This window comes from Nicotiana tomentosiformis, chromosome 1 (genome assembly GCF_000390325.3).
Source record: "Nicotiana tomentosiformis chromosome 1, ASM39032v3, whole genome shotgun sequence".
NCBI lineage: Eukaryota > Viridiplantae > Streptophyta > Magnoliopsida > Solanales > Solanaceae > Nicotiana > Nicotiana tomentosiformis.
Genome location: NC_090812.1, coordinates 80,585,409 through 80,603,897, shown reverse-complemented (window position 1 = coordinate 80,603,897; position 18,489 = coordinate 80,585,409).

The following is an 18,489-nucleotide window of genomic DNA, read 5'->3' as shown; positions in this document are numbered from 1 at the left end:
ATTCCGCCCGATTTCCATATTTTCGTGTGCTATAGCCCGCGCCTTGCGAGTGGTCCCGGGTCCCCCCGGACCCGGATTGCCTAAAATTTTTCGGGCAATCAAATACGAAATAAGGACCATAGTCACCGTCCAACCATGACCGTTCCTTGCTTGTTTTGTGTTTTACGGCCAAAAAACTAGAATTCCGCCCGATTCCCATTTTTTCGTGTGCTTTAGCCCACGCCTTCCGAGTGGGCCTAGGCCCCTAGGACCTGGAACATCTAACAATTTTTCAGGCCATCAAATACGTCCTAAGGAACCATAGACATATCCCTGCCATGATTGTTCGTCATTATTTGCATTTTATGGCCAAAAAAATAGAATTCTGCCAGATTCCAATATTTTCGTTTGCTATATCCCACGCCTTCCGAGTGGGCCGGGGGCCCCGAACTCGGAACGCCTAAATTCTTTTTGGTCCTTCAAATACGACCTAAATAACCATAGTCACCGCCTCGCCATGACCGTTCCTCATAGTTTTTGCATTTTACGGCAAAAATACTAGAATTCCACCCGATTCCCATATTTCTGTGTGCTATAGCCATGCCTTCCCAGTGGGCAGGGCCCCCCGGACCCGGATTGCCTAAAATTTTTCTGGGCCATCAAATACGACCTAAGGAACAATAGTCATCGCCCCTCCATGACCACTCCTCATTTTTTTTGCATTTTACGGTCAACAAACTAGAATTTCGCCTGAGTGGTATCGGGGCCCCCAGAACCCGGTCGCCCAAAATATTTTTGGGACATCAAATACGACCTAAGGAACCATAGTCACCGCCCCGCTATGACCGTTCCTCATTTTTTTGCATTTTACGGCAAAAAAACTACAATTCTGCCCGATTCCCATATTTTAGTATGATAATAGCCCACGCCTTCCGAGTGGGCCCGGACCCCCGAACCCCGATCGCCTAAATTTTTTCCGGGCCATCAAATATGACCTATGGAACCATAGTCACTACCTCGCCATAACTGTTCCTCATTTTTTTTTGCATTTTACAGCCAAAAAACTAGAATTCCGCCCCATTCCCATATTTTCGTGTGCTATAGACCACGCCTTCCCAGTGGGCAGGGCTGCCCGGACCGGGATCTCCTAAAAATTTTCCGAGCCATCAAATACGACTTAAGGAACCATAGTCACCGCCCCGCCATGACCTCTCCTCATTGATTTGCGTTTTACGGCCAAAAAATAGAATTCTACACAATTCCCATATATTCGTGTGCTATAGTCCACGCCTTCCGAGTGGGCCCGAGCCCCCGGACCCCGATCTCCTTAAATTTTTCTGGGCCATCAAATACGACATAAGGAACCATATTCATAGCCCCGCCATGACCGTTCCTCGATTTTTTGCATTTTACGGCCAAAAAATAAGAATTCCGCACGATTCCCATTTTTTTGTGAGTTATAGCCCACGCCTTCTGAGTGGTCCCGGGCCCCCCGGACCCTCATCGCCTAAAATTTTTATGGGACATCAAATGCGACCTAAGAAACCATAGTCACCGCCCCACAATGACCGTTCCTCGTTTTATCCATTTTACGGCCAAGAAACAAGAATTCTGCCCGATTCCTATTTTTTCGTGTGCTAGCCCACACCTTCTGAGTGGTCCAGGACCCCCCGAAACCGGGTCACCTAAAATATTTTCGGGCCATGAAATACTAACTAAGGAACCATAGTCACCCCCCCGCCATGACCATTCCTCGTTGTTTTGCATTTTACGGCCAAAAAACTAAAATTCCGCATGATTCCCATATTTTCGTGTGCTTTAACCCACGCCTTCCAAGTGGGCCCGGGCCCCAAGACCCTAATTGCCTAAAAATTATCCGAGCCATCAAATACGACCTAAGGAACCATAGTCACTGCCTCGCCATGACCGTTCTTCATTGTTTTGCATTTTACGGCCAAAAAACTAGAATTTCGCCACATTCCCATATTTTCGTGTACTATAGCCCACGCCTTCCTAGTGGGAAAGGCCCCCCGGACACGGATCGCCTAAAAGTTTATCGAGCCATAAAATACCACCTAAGGAACCATAGTCACCGCCCTGCCATGACCACTCCTCATTTATTTGCATTTTACGGCCAAAAAACTAGAATTCCGCACGATTCCCATATTTTTGTGTGTAATTGCCCACGCCTTCGGAGTGGGCCCGGGACCCCCGGATCCCGATCCCCTAAAAATTTTCCGGGCCATGAAATTCGACTTAAGGAATCATTGTCACTGCCCCGCCATGACCGTTCCTTGTTTATTTACGTTTTACGGTCAAAAAACTATAATTCCGCCTGATTCCAATTTTTTCGTGTGCTATAGCCCACGCCTTCCGAGTGATCCTGTGCCCCCCGGAACCTGATCGCCTAAAGTTTTTTCTGAGCATTCATATATGACCTAAGGAACCATAGTCACCGCCCCGACATGACCCTTCCTTGTTTCTTTGCATTTTACGGCCAAAAAACTAGAATTCCGTCCGATTCCCTTATTTTCGTGTGCATTAGCCCACACCTTCCGAGTGGGCCCGGCCCCGCAGACCCGGATCACCTAAAACTTTTTTGGTCCATCAAATACGACCTAAGGAACCATAGTCACTGCCCCGCTATGACCGTTCCTCATTTGTTTGCATTTTACGGCAAAAAAACTAGAATTCTGCGTGATTCCCATATATTAGTATGCTAATAGCCCACGCCTTCCGAGTGGGCCCGGACCCCCGAACCCCGATCGCCTAAAATTTTCCCGGGACATCAAATACGACCTATGGAACCATAGTCACTGCCTCGCCATGACTGTTCCTCATTTTTTTGCGTTTTACGGCCAAAAAACTAGAATTTCGCCCCATTCCCATATTTTCGTGTGCTATAGCCCACGCCTTCCCAGTGGACCCGGATCGCCTAAAATTTTTTCGATCCATCAAATACGACTTAAGGAACCATAGTCACCACCCCGCCATGACCTCTCCTCTTTCATTTGCATTTTACAGCCAAAAAATAGAATTCTGCACAATTCCCATAATTTTGTGTGCTATAGCCCACGCCTTCCGAGTGGGCCTGAGCCCCCGAACCCCGATCTCCTTAAATTTTTCCGGGCCATCAAATACGACATAAGGAACCATATTCGCAGCCCCGCCATGACCGTTCCTCATTTTTTTGCATTTTACGGCCAAAAAATAAGAATTCTGCACGATTCCCATTTTTTTTGTGTGCTATAGCACACGCCTTCCGAGTGGTCCCGGGCCCCCCGGACCCCCATCGCCTAAAATTTTTACGGGCCATCAAATATGACCTAAGAAACCATAGTCACCTCCCCGCAATGACCGTTCCTCATTTTTATCCATTTTACGGCCAAGAAACAAGAATTCTGTCCGATTCCCATTTTTTCGTGTGCTAGCCCATGCCTTTTGAGTGGTCTAGGGCCCCTCGAAACCGGGTCACCTAAAATATTTTCGGGCCATGAAATACTAACTAAGGAACCATAGTCACCACCCCGCCATGACCATTCCTCATTGTTTTGTATTTTACGGCCAAAAAACTAAAATTCCGCAAGATTCCCATATTGTCGTGTGATTTAGCCCACGCCTTCCAAGTGGGCCCGGGCCCCCGGACCCTGATTGCCTAAAAATTATTTGGGCCATCAAATATGACCTAAGGAACCATAGTCACTGCCTCGCCATGACCGTTCTTCATTTTTTTGCATTTTACGACCAAAAAACTAGAATTTCGCACGATCCCCATATTTTCGTGTGCTATTGCCCATGCCTTGGGAGTGGGCCCGGGACCCCCGAAACCCGATCACCTAAAAATTTTCCGGGCCATGAAATTCGACTTAAGGACTCATTGTCACTGCCCCGCCATGACCGTTCCTTGTTTATTTGCATTTTACAGCCAAAAAACTAGAATTCCGCCTGATTCCAATTTTTTCGTGTGCTATAGCCCATGCCTTCCGAGTGATCCCGTGCCCACCGGAACTCGATCGCCTAAATTTTTTTCCGAGCCATCATATATGACCTAAGGAACCATAGTCACCGCCCCGACATGACCCTTCCTTTTTTCTTTGCATTTTACGGCAAAAAACTAGAATTCCGTCCGATTCCCTTATTTTCGTGTGCTTTAGCCCACACCTTGCGAGTGGGCCCGGCCCCCCAGACCCGGATAACCTAAAACTTTTTTGGTCAATCAAATACGACCTAAGGAACCATAGTCACTACCCCGCCATGAACGTTCCTCATTTTTTGCATTTTACGGCCAAAAAACTAGAATTCTGCCCGATTTTCATATTTTCGTATGCTATAGCCCACGCCTTCCGAGTGGGCCGGGCCCCCGGATCCTAATCACCTAAAAATTTTCTTGGCCATGAAATACGATCTAAGGAACCATAGTCACCACCCTGCCATGGCCGTTCCTCATTGTTTTGCGTTTTACGGCCAAAAAACTAGAATTCCGCCTGATTCCCATATTTTCGTTTGCTTTAGCCCAACCCTTCCGAGTGGGCCCAGGCCCCCTGGACCTGGATCGCCTAAATCTTTTCTAGGCCATCAAATACGTCCTAAGGAACCATAGTCACAACCCCTCCAAGATTGTTCTTCATTTTTTGTATTTTACGGCCAAAAAACTAGAATTCTGCCCGATTCCCATAATTTCGTGTGCTATATCCCACGCCTTCCAAGTGGGCAGCGCCCACCGGACCCGGATCGCCTAAAATTTTTCTGGTCCATCAAATATGACCTAAGGAACAATAGTCACCGCCCTGCTATGAACTCTCCTCGTTTTTTGCATTTTACGGTCAACAAACTAGAATTTCGCCCGATTCCCATATTTTCGTGTGCTATATCCCACACCTTCTGAGTGGTCCCAGGCCCCCCTGAACCGGATCACCCAAAATATTTTCGGGCCATCCAATACTACCTAAGGAACCATAGTCACTGCCCCTCTATGACCGTTCCTTATATTTTTGCAATTTATGGCAAAAAAAGTAGAATTCTGCCCAATTCCCATATTTTAGTATGCTAATAGCCCATGCCTTCCGAGTGGGCCCGGACCCCCGGACCCCGATTGCCTAAAATTTTTCCGTCCATCAAATACGACCTAAGGAACCATAGTCACCGCCTTGCCATGACCGTTCCACTTTTTTTGCATTTTACGACCAAAAAACTAGAATTCCGCCCTATTCCCATATTTTCGTGTGCTATTGCCCACGCCTTCCTTGTGGGCAGGGGCCCCCGGACACGGATCACCTAAAAATTTTTCGAGCCATTAAATACGACCTAAGGAACCATAGTCACCGCCCCGCCATGACCTCTCCTCGTTCATTTGCGTTTTAGGGCTAAAAAACTAGAATTGTGCACAATTTCCATATTTTCGTGTGCGCCCACGCCTTCCGAGTGGGCCCTGGCCCCGGGACCTTGATCGCCTAAAATTTTTCCGGGCCATCAAATACGACATAAGGAACCATATTCACAGCCCCGCCATGACTGTTCCTCAGTGTTTTGCATTTTACAGCCAAAAAACAAGAATTTCGCCTATTTCCCGTTTTTTCGTGTGCTATAGCCCACGCCTTCCGAATGGTCCTAGGGCTCCCGGACCTGGATCGCCTAAAATTTTATCAGGCCATCAAATATGACCTAAGGAACCATTGTCACCACCCCGCCATGACCTCTCCATATTTCTTTGCGTTTTACGGCCAAAAGACTACAATTTTGCCCGATTCCCATACTTTCGTGTGCTATTGCCCACGCCTTCCGAGTGGTCCCGGGCCCACCGAAACCGAATAGCCTAAAATTTTTTTTGGCCATCAAATACGACCTAGGGAACTATAGTCACCGCCCCGCCATGACTGTTCCTCATTTGTTTGCATTTTATAGACAAAAAACAAGAATTTCGCCTGGTTCCCATTTTTTCGTGTGCTTTAGCCCACGCTTCCGAATGGTCCCGGGCCAACCGATACCGGATAGCTTAAAATTTTATTAGGCCATCAAATATGACCTACGGAACCATAGTCACCGCCCCGCCATGAACGTTCCTCATTTTTTTGCATTTTACGGCAAAAAAACAAGAATTTTGCCTGGTTCCCATTTTTTCGTGTGTTTTAGCCCCCGCTTCCGAGTGGTCCCGGGCCCCCCGGAACCGGATAGCCTAAAATTTTTTCGGGCCATCAAATACGAGCTAAGGAACCATAGTCACCACCCCACCATAACCGTTCCTTATTTATTTGCATTTTACAGCAAAAAAACAAGAATTTCGCATGTTTCCCCTTTTTTCGTGTGCTATAGTCCACGCCTTCTGAGTGGTCCCGGGCCCCCCGAAAACGGATCGCCTAAAATTTTTCAGGGCCACCAAATATGACCTAAGAAAACATAGTCACTGCCCCGCCATGACCGTTCCTCATTGTTTTCCGTTTTACGACCAAAACATAGAATTCCGCCCGATATCCATATTTTCGTATGCTATAGCCCATGCCTTGCGAGTTGGCCGGGGCCCCACGGACCCCGATCGCCTAAAAATTTTCGGGCCATCAAATACGACCCAAGGAACCATAGTCACCGTCCAACCATGACCGTTCCTCGCTTGTTTTGCATTTTACGGCCAAAAAACTAGAATTCCACCCGATTCCCATTTTTTTGTATGCTTTAGCCCACGCCTTCCGAGTGGGCCCAGGCACCCAGGACCTGGATTGTCTAAAAATTTTTCAGGCTATCAAATACGTCCTAAGGAACCATAGACATAGCCATGCCATGATTGTTCCTCATTATTTGCATTTTACGGCCAAAAAATTAGAATTCTACCTGATTTCCATATTTTCGTGTGCTATATCCCACGCCTTCCGAGTGGGCCGGGGGCCCCGGACTCGGATCGCCTAAATTCTTTTCGGTCCCTCAAATACCACCTAAAGAACCATAGTCACCGCCTCGCCATGACCGTTCCTCATTGTTTTTGTGTTTTAAGGCAAAAAAACTAGAATTCCGCCCGATTCCCATATTTCCGTGTACTATAACCCACGCCTTCCCAGTGGGCAGGGCCCCCCGGACCCGAATCGCCTAAAATTATTCTACGCCATCAAATACGACCTCAGGAACAATAGTCACCGCCCCGCCATGACCTCTCCTCATTTTTTTGTGTTTTACGGTCAACAAATTAGAATTTCGCCCGATTCCCATATTTTCGTGTGCTATAGCCCACGCCTTCAAAGTGGTCCCGGGCCCCCGGGAACCGGATCGCCCAAAATATTTTCGGGCCATCAAATACGACCTAAGGAACCATAGTCACCACCCCGCTATGACCGTTCCTCGTTTATTTTGCATTTTAAGGCAAAAAAACTAGAATTCTACCCGATTCCCATATTTTAGTATGCTAATAGCCCACGCCTTCTGAGTGGGCCCGGATCCCCGGACCCCGATCGCCTAAAATTTTTCCGGACCATCAAATATGACCTAAGGAACCATAGTCACCGCCTCACCATGACCGTTCCTCATTTATTTGCGTTTTACGGCCAAAAAACTAGAATTCCGCCCCATTACCATATTTTTGTGTGCTATAGCCCACGCCTTTCCAGTGGGCAGGGCCCCCTGGACCCGGATAGCCTAAAATATTTTCGAGCCATCAAATACGACCTAAGGAACCATAGTCACTGCCCCGCCATGACCTCTCCTCGTTCATTTGCGTTTTACGGCCAAAAAATAGAATTCTGCACAATTCCCATATTTTCGTGTGCTATAGCCCACGCCTTCCGAGTGGGCCCGGGCCCCCGAACCGCGATCGCCTAAAAATTTTCCGGGCCATCAAATACGACATAAGGAACCATATTCACAGCCCCGCCATGACCGTTCCTTGGTTTTTTGCATTTTACGACCAAAAAATAAGAATTCCGCATGATTCCTATTTTTTTGTGTGCTATAGCCCACGCCTTCCGAGTGGTCCCGGGCCCCCGGAGGCGGATCGCCTAAAATTTATCCGGGCCATCAAATATGACCTAAGGAACCATAGTCACTACCCAGCCATGACCGTTCCTCACTGTTTTGCATTTTACAGCCAAAAAACAAGAATTCCGCCTGTTTTCCATATTTTCGTGTGCTATAACCCACGCCTTCCGAGTGATCCCGGGCCCCCCGGACTCGTATCGACTAAAAGTTTTTGGGGCCACCAAATACGACTTAAGGAAACATAGTCATCGCCCCGCCATGACCATTCCTCATTTTTTGCATTTTACGGCCAAAACGTAGAATTTCGCCCGATTTCCATATTTTCGTGTGCTATAGCCCACGCCTTGCGAGTGGGCCCGGGCCCCCCGGATCCGGATCGCCTAAAATTTTTCAGGCCATCAAATACTACCTAAGGAACTATAGTCACCGTCCAAACATGACCGTTCCTCGCTGGTATTGCATTTTACGGCCAAAAAACTAGAATTCCGCCCGATTCCCATTTATTCGTGTACTTTATCCCACGCCTTCTGAGTGGACCCAGGCCCCCAAGACCTGGATCATCTAAAAAAATTTCAGGCCATCAAATACGACCTAAGGAACCATAATCACTGCCCCGCCATGACCATTACTCGTTGTTTTGCATTTTACAGCCAAAAAATAAGAATTCCGCCCGTTTTCCATTTTTTCGTGTGCTATATAGCCCACGCCTTCCGAGTGCTCCCGGACACCCCGGACTCGGATCTCCTAAAAATTTTCAGGGCCATCAAATACGACCTAAGGAAACATAGTCACCGCCCCGCCATGACCGTTCCTCGTTGTTTTGCGTTTTACGACCAAAACATAGAATTCTGCCCGATTTTCATATTTTTGTGTGTTATTGCCCACGCCTTCCGAGTGGGCACGGGCCCCCCGGACCCCGATTGCCTAAAATTTTTTTGGGCTATCTAACACGACCTAAGGAACCATAGTCACCGCCCCGCCATGACCGTTCCTCATGTTTTTTGCATTTTACGCCAAAAAACAAGAATTTCGCTTGGTTCCCATTTTTTCGTGTGCTTTAGCCCACGTTTCCGAGTGGTCCCGGGGCCCCCGGAACCGGATAGCCTAAAATTTTTTTGGGCCATCAAATACGACCTAAGGAACCATAGTCACCGCCCCGCCATGACCGTTCCTCATTTTTTTGTATTTTACAGCCAAAAAATAAGAATTTCGCATGTTTCCCATTTGTTCGTGTGTTATAACCCATGCCTTCCGAGTGGTCCCGGGCCCCCGGACTCGGATCGCCTAAAATTTTTTAGGGCCACCAAATACGACCTATGGAAACATAGTCACTGCCCTGCCACGACCGTTCCTCGTTTTTTTGCGTTTTATGACCAAAACGTAAAATTCTGCCCGATTTCCATATTTTCGTGTGCTATAGCCCACCCCTTGCGTGTGGGCCCAGGCCCCCGTACCCGGATCGCCTAAAATTATCCAGGCCATCAAATACGACCTAAGGAACCATAGTCACCGTCCAACCATGACCGTTCCTCGCATGTTTTGCGTTTTATGGCCAAAAAACTAGAATTCCGCCCGATTCCCATACTTTCGTGTGCTTTTAGCCCACGCCTTCCGAGTGGGCCTAGGACCTGGATCGTCTAAAATTTTTTTAGGCCATCAAATACGTCCTAAGGAACCATAAACACAACCCTGTAATGATTGTTCCTCATTATTTGCATTTTACGGCCAAAAAATTAGAATTCTGCTTGATTCCCATATTTTCATGTGCTATATCTCACGCCTTCCGAGTGGGCCGGGGGCCCAAGACTCGGATAACCTAAATTCTTTTCGGTCCATCAAATACGACCCAAAGAACCATAGTCACTACCTCGCCATGACCGTTCCTCATTGTTTTTGCGTTTTACGGCAAAAAAACTAGAATTCTGCCCGATTTCCATAATTTTGTGTACTATAGCCCACGCCTTCCCAGTAGGCAGGGCCCCCCGGACCCGGATCGCCTTAAATTTTTCCGAGACATCAAATACAACCTAAGGAACCATAGTCACCGCCCCGCCATAACCTCTCCTCGTTCATTTGCGTTTTACGGCCAAGAAATAGAATTCTGCACAATTCCCATATTTTTTTGTGCTACCACGCCTTCCGAGTGGGCCCGGGCCCTCGGACCCCGATTGCCTAATATTTTTTCAGGCCATCAAATATGACATAAGGAACCATATTCACAGCTCCGCCATGACTGTTCCTCGGTTTTTTGCATTTTACTGCCAAAATATAAGAATTCCGCACGATTCTCATTTTTTTGTGTTCTATAGCCCACGCCTTCCAAGTGGTCCCGGGCCCCCCGGAACCAGATCGCCTAAAAATTTTCCGAGCCATCAAATATGACCTAAGAAACCATATTCATCGCCCCGCCATGACCGTTCCTCGCTGTTTTGCATTTTACAGCCAAAAAATAAGAATTCCGCTTGTTTCCCATTTTTTCGTGTGCTATAGCCCACGCCTTTCGAGTGGTCCCGGCCCCCCCGGGCTCGGATCGCCTAAATATGACCTAAGGAAAAATAGTCACCGCCTCGCCACGACCGTTCCTCGTTGTTTTGCGTTTTATGACCAAAACATAGAATTCTGCCCGATTTCCATATTTTCGTGTGCTATGCCCACGCCTTCCGAGTGGGCCCCGGCCCATCGGACCCCGATCGCCTAAAATTTTTTCGGGCCATCAAATACGACATAAGAAACCATATTCACAGCCCCGCCATGACCGTTTCTCGGTTTTTTGTATTTTGTGGCCAAAAAATAAGAATTCCGCACGATTCCCATTTATTTGTGTCCTATAGCCCACGACTTTCGAGTGGTCCCGGGCCCCCCGGAACCGGATCGCCTAAAATTTTTTCGGGCCATCAAATACGACCTATGGAACCATAGTAACCACCCTGCCATGACCGTTCCTCATTCTTTTGCGTTTTACGGCCAAAAAACTAGAATTCCGCCCCATTCCCATATTTTCGTGTGCTATAGCCCACGTCTTCCCAGTGGGCAGGGCCCACCGGACCTGGATCGCCTATAATTTTTCCGAGCCATCAAATACGACCTAAGGAACCATAGTCACTGCCTCGCCATGACCTCTCTTCGTTCATTTGCATTTTACAGCCAAAAAATAGAATTCTGCACAATTCCCATATTTTCGTGTGCTATAACTCACGCTTTCCGAGTGGGCCTGGGCCCCCGGACCCTGATCGCCTAAAATTTTTTCGGGCCATCAAATACGACATAATGAACCATATTCATAGCCCCGCCATGACCGTTCCTCAGTTTTTTGCATTTTACAGCCATAAAATAAGAATTCCGCACGATTCCCATATTTTTTGTGTTCTATAGCCCACGCCTTCCGAGTGGTCCCGGGACCCCCGGAACCAGATCGCCTAAAATTTTTCCGAGCCATCAAATACGACCTAAGGAACCATAGTCACCGCCCCGCCATGACCTCTCCTCATTCATTTGCCTTTTACGGCCAAAAAATATAATTCAGCACAATTCTCATATTTTCTTGTGCTACCACGCCTTCCGAGTGGGCCCGGGCCGTCGGACCCCGATCGCTTAAAATTTTTCCGGGCCATCAAATATGACATAAGGAACCATATTCACAGCCCTGCCATGACCGTTCCTCGGGTTTTTGCATTTTACGGCCAAAAAATAAGAATTCCGCACGATTCCCATTTCTTTGTGTCCTATAGCCCACGCATTCCGAGTGGTCCCGGGTCCCCCGGAACCGGATTGCCTAAAATTTTTCTGGGCCATCAAATACGACCTAAGGAACCATAGTCACCACCCCGCCATGACCGTTCCTCGTTTTTTTGCGTTTTACGGCCAAAAAACTAGAATTCCGCCACATTCCCATATTTTCGTGTGCTATAGCCCACGTCTTTCCAGTGGGCAGGGGCCACCGGACCCGGCTCGCCTAAAATTATTCCGAGCCATCAAATACGACCTAAGGAACCATAGTCACCGCCCCGCCATGACCTCTCCTCATTCATTTGCGTTTTACGGTAAAAAATAGAATTCTGCACAATTCCCATATTTTCGTGTGCTACCACGCCTTCCGAGTGGGCCCGGGCCCCCGGACCCCGATTGCCTAAAATTTTTTCGGGCCATCAAATACGACATGAGGAACCATATTCATAGCCTCGCCATGACCGTTCCTCGGTTTTTTGCATTTTATGGCCAAAAAATAAGAATTCCGCACGATTCCTATTTCTTTATGTCCTATAGCCCACGCCTTTCAAGTGGTCCCGAGCCCCCCGGAACCGGATCGCCTAAAATTTTTCTAGGCTATCAAATACGACCTAAGAAACCATAGTCACTGCCCCGCCATGACCGTTCCGCGTTGTTTTGCGTTTTACGGCCAAAAAACTAGAATTCCGCCCCATTCCCATATTTTCGTGTGCTATAGCCCACGTCTTCCCAGTGGGCAGGGCCCACCGGACCCGGATCACCTATAATTTTTTCGAGCCATCAAATACGACCTAAGGAACCATAGTCACCGCCCCGCCATGACCTCTCCTCGTTCATTTGCGTTTTACGGCCAAAAAATAAAATTCTGCACAATTCCCATATTTTCGTGTGCTATAGCCCACGCCTTCCGAGTGGGCCCGGGCCCCCGGCCCCCGATCGCCTAAAAATTTTTCGGGCCATCAAATACGACATAATGAACCATATTCACAGCCCCGCCATGACCGTTCCTCGGTTTTTTGCATTTTACGGCCAAAAAATAAGAATTCCACATGATTCCCATTTTTTTGTGTTCTATAGCCCACGCCTTCCGAGTGGTCCCGGGCCCCCCGGAACCAGATCGCCTAAAATTTTTTTCGGGCCATCAAATACAACATAAGGAACAATAGTCACCTCCCCGCCATGACCGTTCCTCGCTGTTTTGCATTTTACAGCCAAAAAATAAGAATTTCGCTCATTCCCATTTTTTTCGTGTGCTATAGCCCACGCCTTCCGAGTGGTCCCGGGCCCCCCGGGCTCGGATCGCCTAAACTTTTTCAGGGCCACCAAATATGACCTAAGGAAACATAGTCACTGCCCCGCCATGACCATTCCTCGTTGTTTTGCATTTTACGACCAAAACATAGAATTCTGCCCGATTTCCATATTTTCGTGTGCTATTGCCCACGCCTTCCGAGTGGGCCCCGGCCCCCCGGACCCCGATCGCCTAAAATTTTTCCGGGCCATTTTACACGACCTAAGGAACCATAGTCACCGCCCCGCCATGACCGTTCCTCATTTTTTTTGCATTTTACGGCCAAAAAACAAGAATTTCGCCTAGTTCCCATTTTTTCGTGTGCTTTAGCCCACGCTTCCGAGTGGCCCCGGGGCCCCCAAAACCGGATAGCCTAAAATTTTTTTGGGCCACCAAATACAACCTAAGGAAACATAGTCACCGCCCCACCATGACCGTTCCTCGTTGTTTTGCGTTTTACGACCAAAACGTAGAATTTTGCCCGATTTCCATATTTTCGTGTGCTATAGCCCACCCCTTGCGAGTGGGCCCGGGCCCCCGGACCCGGATCGCCTAAAATTTTCTGGGCCATCAAATACGACCTAAGGAACCATAGTCACCATCCAACCATGACCGTTCCTCGCTTGTTTTGCGTTTTACTTCCAAAAAACTAGAATTCCGCCCGATTCCCATTTTTTCATGTGCTATAGCCCACGACTTCCGAGTGGGCCCAGGCCCCCAGGACCTGGATCGTCTAAAAAATTGTTAGGCCATCAAATACGTTCTAAGGAACCATAGACACAGCCCTGCCATGATTGTTCCTCATTATTTGCATTTTACGGCCAAAAAATTAGAATTCTGCCCGATTCCCATATTTTCGTGTGCTATCCCAAGCCTTCCGAGTGGGCCGGTGGCCCCAGACTCGGATAACCTAAATTCTTTTCGGTCCATCAAATACGACCTAAAGAACCATAGTCACCACTTCGCCATGACCGTTCCTCATTATTTTTGCGTTTTACGGCAAAAAAATTGAATTCAGCCCGATTCCCATATTTTAGTATGCTAATAGCCCACGCCTTCCGAGTGGGCCCGGACCCAGATCGTCGAAAATTTTTTGGGCCATCAAATACGACCTAAGGAACCATAGTCACCGTCCAACCATGACCGTTCCTTGCTTGTTTTGCGTTTTACGGCCAAAAAACTAGAATTCCGCCCGGTTCCCATATTTTCGTGTGCTATAGCCCACGCCTTCCCAGAGGGCAGGGCCCCTGGACACTGATCGCCTAAAATGTTTTCGAGCCATCAAATACGACCTAAGGAACCATAATCACCGCCACGCCATGACCCTTCCTCGTTCATTTGCGTTTTACGACCAAAAAATAGAATTCTGCACAATTCCCATATTTTCGTGTGCCGTAGCCCAAGCCTTCCGAGTGGGCCCGGGCCCCCGGACCCCGATCGCCTAAAAATTTTCCGGTCCATCAAATACGACACAAGGAACCATATTCACAGCACCGCCATGACCGTTCCTCATTTTTTTGCATTTTACGGCCAAAAAATAAGAATTCCGCACGATTCCCATTTTTTTGTGTTCAATAGCCCACGCCTTCCGAGTGGTCCCGGGCCCCCCGGAACCAGATCGCCTAAAATTTTTCCGGGCCATCAAATACGACCTAAGGAACCATAGTCACCGCCTCGCCATGACCGTTCCTTGCTGTTTTACATTTTACAGCTAAAAAACAAGAATTCCCCCTGTTTCCCATTTTTTCGTGTGCTATAGCCCACGCCTTCCGAGTGGTCCCGGGCCCCCCGGGCTCGGATCGCCTAAAATTTTTCAGGGCCACCAAATATGACCTAAGGAAACATAGTCACCGCCCCGCCATGACCGTTCCTCGTTTTTTTGCGTTTTACGACCAAAACATAAAATTCTACCCGATTTCCATATTTTCGTGTGCTATTGCCCACGCCTTCCGAGTGGGCCCCGGCCCCCCGGACCCTAATCGCCTAAAATTTTTTCGGGCCGTCTAACACGACCTAAGGAACCATAGTCACCGCCCCGCCATGACCGTACCTTGTTTTTTTGCATTTTACGGCCAAAAAACAAGAATTTCGCATAGTTCCCATTTTTTCGTGTGCTTTAGCCCACGCTTCCGAGTGGTCCCGGGACCCCCAGAACCGGATAGCCTAAAATTTTTTTGGGCGACCAAATATGACCTTAGGAAACATAGTCACCGCCCCACGATGACCATTCCTCGTTGTTTTGCATTTTACGACCAAAACGTAGAATTCTGCCCGATTTCCATATTTTCGTGTGCTATAGCCCACCCCTTGCGAGTGGACCCGGGCCCCCCGGACCCAGATCGCCGAAAATTTTATGGGCCATCAAATATGACCTAAGGAACCATAGTCACCATCCAACCATGATCGTTCCTCGCTTGTTTTGCATTTTACGGCCAAAAAACTAGAATTCCGCCCGGTTCCCATTTTTTCGTGTGCCCCCATGCCTTCCGAGTGGGCCGGGCCCCCCGGACTGGAATCGCCTAAAATTTATTCGGGCCGTCTAACACGACCTAAGGAACCATAGTCACCGCCCCGCCATGACCGTTCCTCTTTTTTTGCATTTTACGGCCAAAAAACAAGAATTTCGCATAGTTCCCATTTTTTCGTGTGCTTTAGCCCACGCTTCCGAGTGGTCCCGGGACCCCCAGAACCGGATAGCCTAAAATTTTTTTGGGCGACCAAATAAGACCTTAGGAAACATAGTCACCACCCCACGATGACCATTCCTCGTTGTTTTGCATTTTACGACCAAAACGTAGAATTCTGCCCGATTTCCATATTTTCTTGTGCTATAGCCCACCCCTTGCGAGTGGGCCCGGGCCCCCGGACCCAGATCGCCGAAAATTTTATGGGCCATCAAATACGACCTAAGGAACCATAGTCACCATCCAACCATGATCGTTCCTTGCTTGTTTTGCGTTTTACGGCCAAAAAACTAGAATTCCGCCCCGTTCCCATTTTTTCGTGTGCTATAGCCCACGACTCCGAGTGGGCCCAGGCCCCCAGGACCTGGATCGTCTAAAAAAATTTTAGGCCATAAAATACGTCCTAAGGAACCATAGACATAGCGCTGCCATGAGGTTTATTTGCATTTTACGGCCAAAAAATTATAATTCTGCCCGATTCTCATATTTTTGTGTGCTATATCCCACGCCTTTCGACTGGGCCGGTGGCACCAGACTCGGATAACCTAAATTCTTTTCGGTCCATCAAATACGACCTAAAGAACCATAGTCACCGCCTCGCCATGACTGTTCCTCATTGTTTTTGCATTTTATGGCAAAAAACTAGAATTCAGCCCGATTCCCATATTTTAGTATGCTAATAGCCCACGCCTTCCGAGTGGGCCCGGACCCCCGGACCCCGATCGCCTAAAATATTTCCTGGCCATCAAATACGATCTAAGGAACCATAGTCACAGCCCTGCCATGACCTCTCCTCGTTTTTTACATTTTACGTCCAAAAAACTAAAATTCCGCCCGATTCCCATATTTTCGTGCCCACGCCTTCCGAGTGGGCTTGGGCCCCCTGGAACCGGATCGCCTAAAATTTGATCGGGCCATAAAATACGACCTAAGGAACCATAGTCACCACCCCGCCATGACCGTTCCTCATTTGTTTGCGTTTCCGGCCAAAAAACTTGAATTCCGCCTGATTCCCATATTTAAGTGTGCTATAACCCACGCCTTCCGAGTGGGCGCGGGCCCCCGGACCCCGATCGCCTAAAAATATTTCGGGCCATGAAATACAACCTAAGGAACCATAGTTACCGCTCTACCATAATCGTTCCTCATTCTTTTTGTGTTTTACAGCCAAAATACTAGAATTCCGCCCGATTCCCATATTTTCGTGTGCTGTAGCCCACGTCTTCCAAGTGGGCCGGGCCCCCCGGATTCAGGTCGCCTAAAAATTTTTCAGACCATCAAATACAACCAAAGGAACCATGGTCACCGCCCCGCCATGACCTCTCCTCGTCTTTTGTGTTTTAAGGCTAAAAAACTAGAATTCTGCACGATTCACATATTTTCGTGTGCTATAGCCCAGGCCATCCGAGTGGGCCCGCGCCCCCGGACCCCGATCGCCTAAAATTTTTCCTAGTCATCAAATACGACCTAAGGAACCATATTCACAGCCCCGCCATGATTGTTCCTCGTTCTTTTGCATTTTATGGCCAAAAAACTAGAATTCTGCATGATCCCAATATTTTCGTGTGTTATAGCCCACGCCTTCCGAGTGGGCCCGGTCCCCCCAGAACCAGATCGCCTAAAAATTTTTCGGGCCATCACATACGACCTAAGGAACCATAGTCACCGTCCCTCCATGATCGTTCCTCGCTTTTTTGCGTTTTCGGCCAAAATACTAGAATTCTGCTCGATTTCCATATTTTCGTGTGCTATAGCCCACGCCTTCCAAGAGGGCGCGGCCCCCCAGACCCCGATCGCCTAAAAATTTTTCGGGCCATGAAATACAACCTAAGGAACCATAGTTACCGCTCCACAATGATCGTTCCTCATGTTTTGCATTTTACAGTCAAAAAACTAGAATTCCACCTGATTCCCATATTTTCATGTGCTATAGCCCACGCCTTACAAGTGGGCCGGGCCCCCCGGACTCGGATCGCCTAAAAATTTTTTGGTCCATCAAATACAACCTAAGGAACCATAGTCACTGTCCCGCCATGGCCTCTCCTCGTTTGTTTTGCATTTTACGGCCAAAATACTAGAATAACGCCCGATTCCCATATTTTCATATGCTATAGCCCACGCCTTCCGAGAGGTCCCGGGGCCCGCGGAACTGGATCGCCTAAATTTTTTTGTGAAAAAAAATACAACCTAAGGAACCATATTCACTAACCCGCTATGACCGTTCCTTGTTTTTTTGCGTTTTACGGCCAAAAAACTAGAATTTCGCTCGATTACCATATTTTCTTGTGCTAATAGCCCATGCCTTCTGAGTGATCCCGGGCCCCCAGACCCAGATCGCCTAAAAATTTTCTGGGCCATCAAATACGACCTAAGCAACTATAGTCACCGCCTCGCCATGATCGTCCCTCATGTTTAGCATTTTACGGCCAAAAAACTAGAACAGCGCCCAACTCCCATATTTTCATGTGCTAAAGCCTACGTTTTCCGAGTAGGCCCGGGCCCTCGAACCCCGATCGACCAAAAATATTTTCAGGCCATCTAATACGACCTAAGGAACTATAGTCACCACCCTTCATGAGCATTCCTCGTTCTTTTGCGTTTTATGGCCAAAAAAGTAGAATTCCTCATGATTCCCATATTTTTGTGTGCTATAGCCCACGCCTTGCGAGTGGGCCCAGGCTCCCCGAAACCGGATCAACTAAAATGTTTCCGGGCAAACGGCTACGACCTAAGGAACCATATTCACCGACCCGCCGTGACCGTTCCTCATTGTTTTGCATTTTACGGCTAAAAAAGTAGAACTCCGCCCAATTCCCATATTTTTGTGTGCCACGCCTTGCGAGTGGGCCCTGG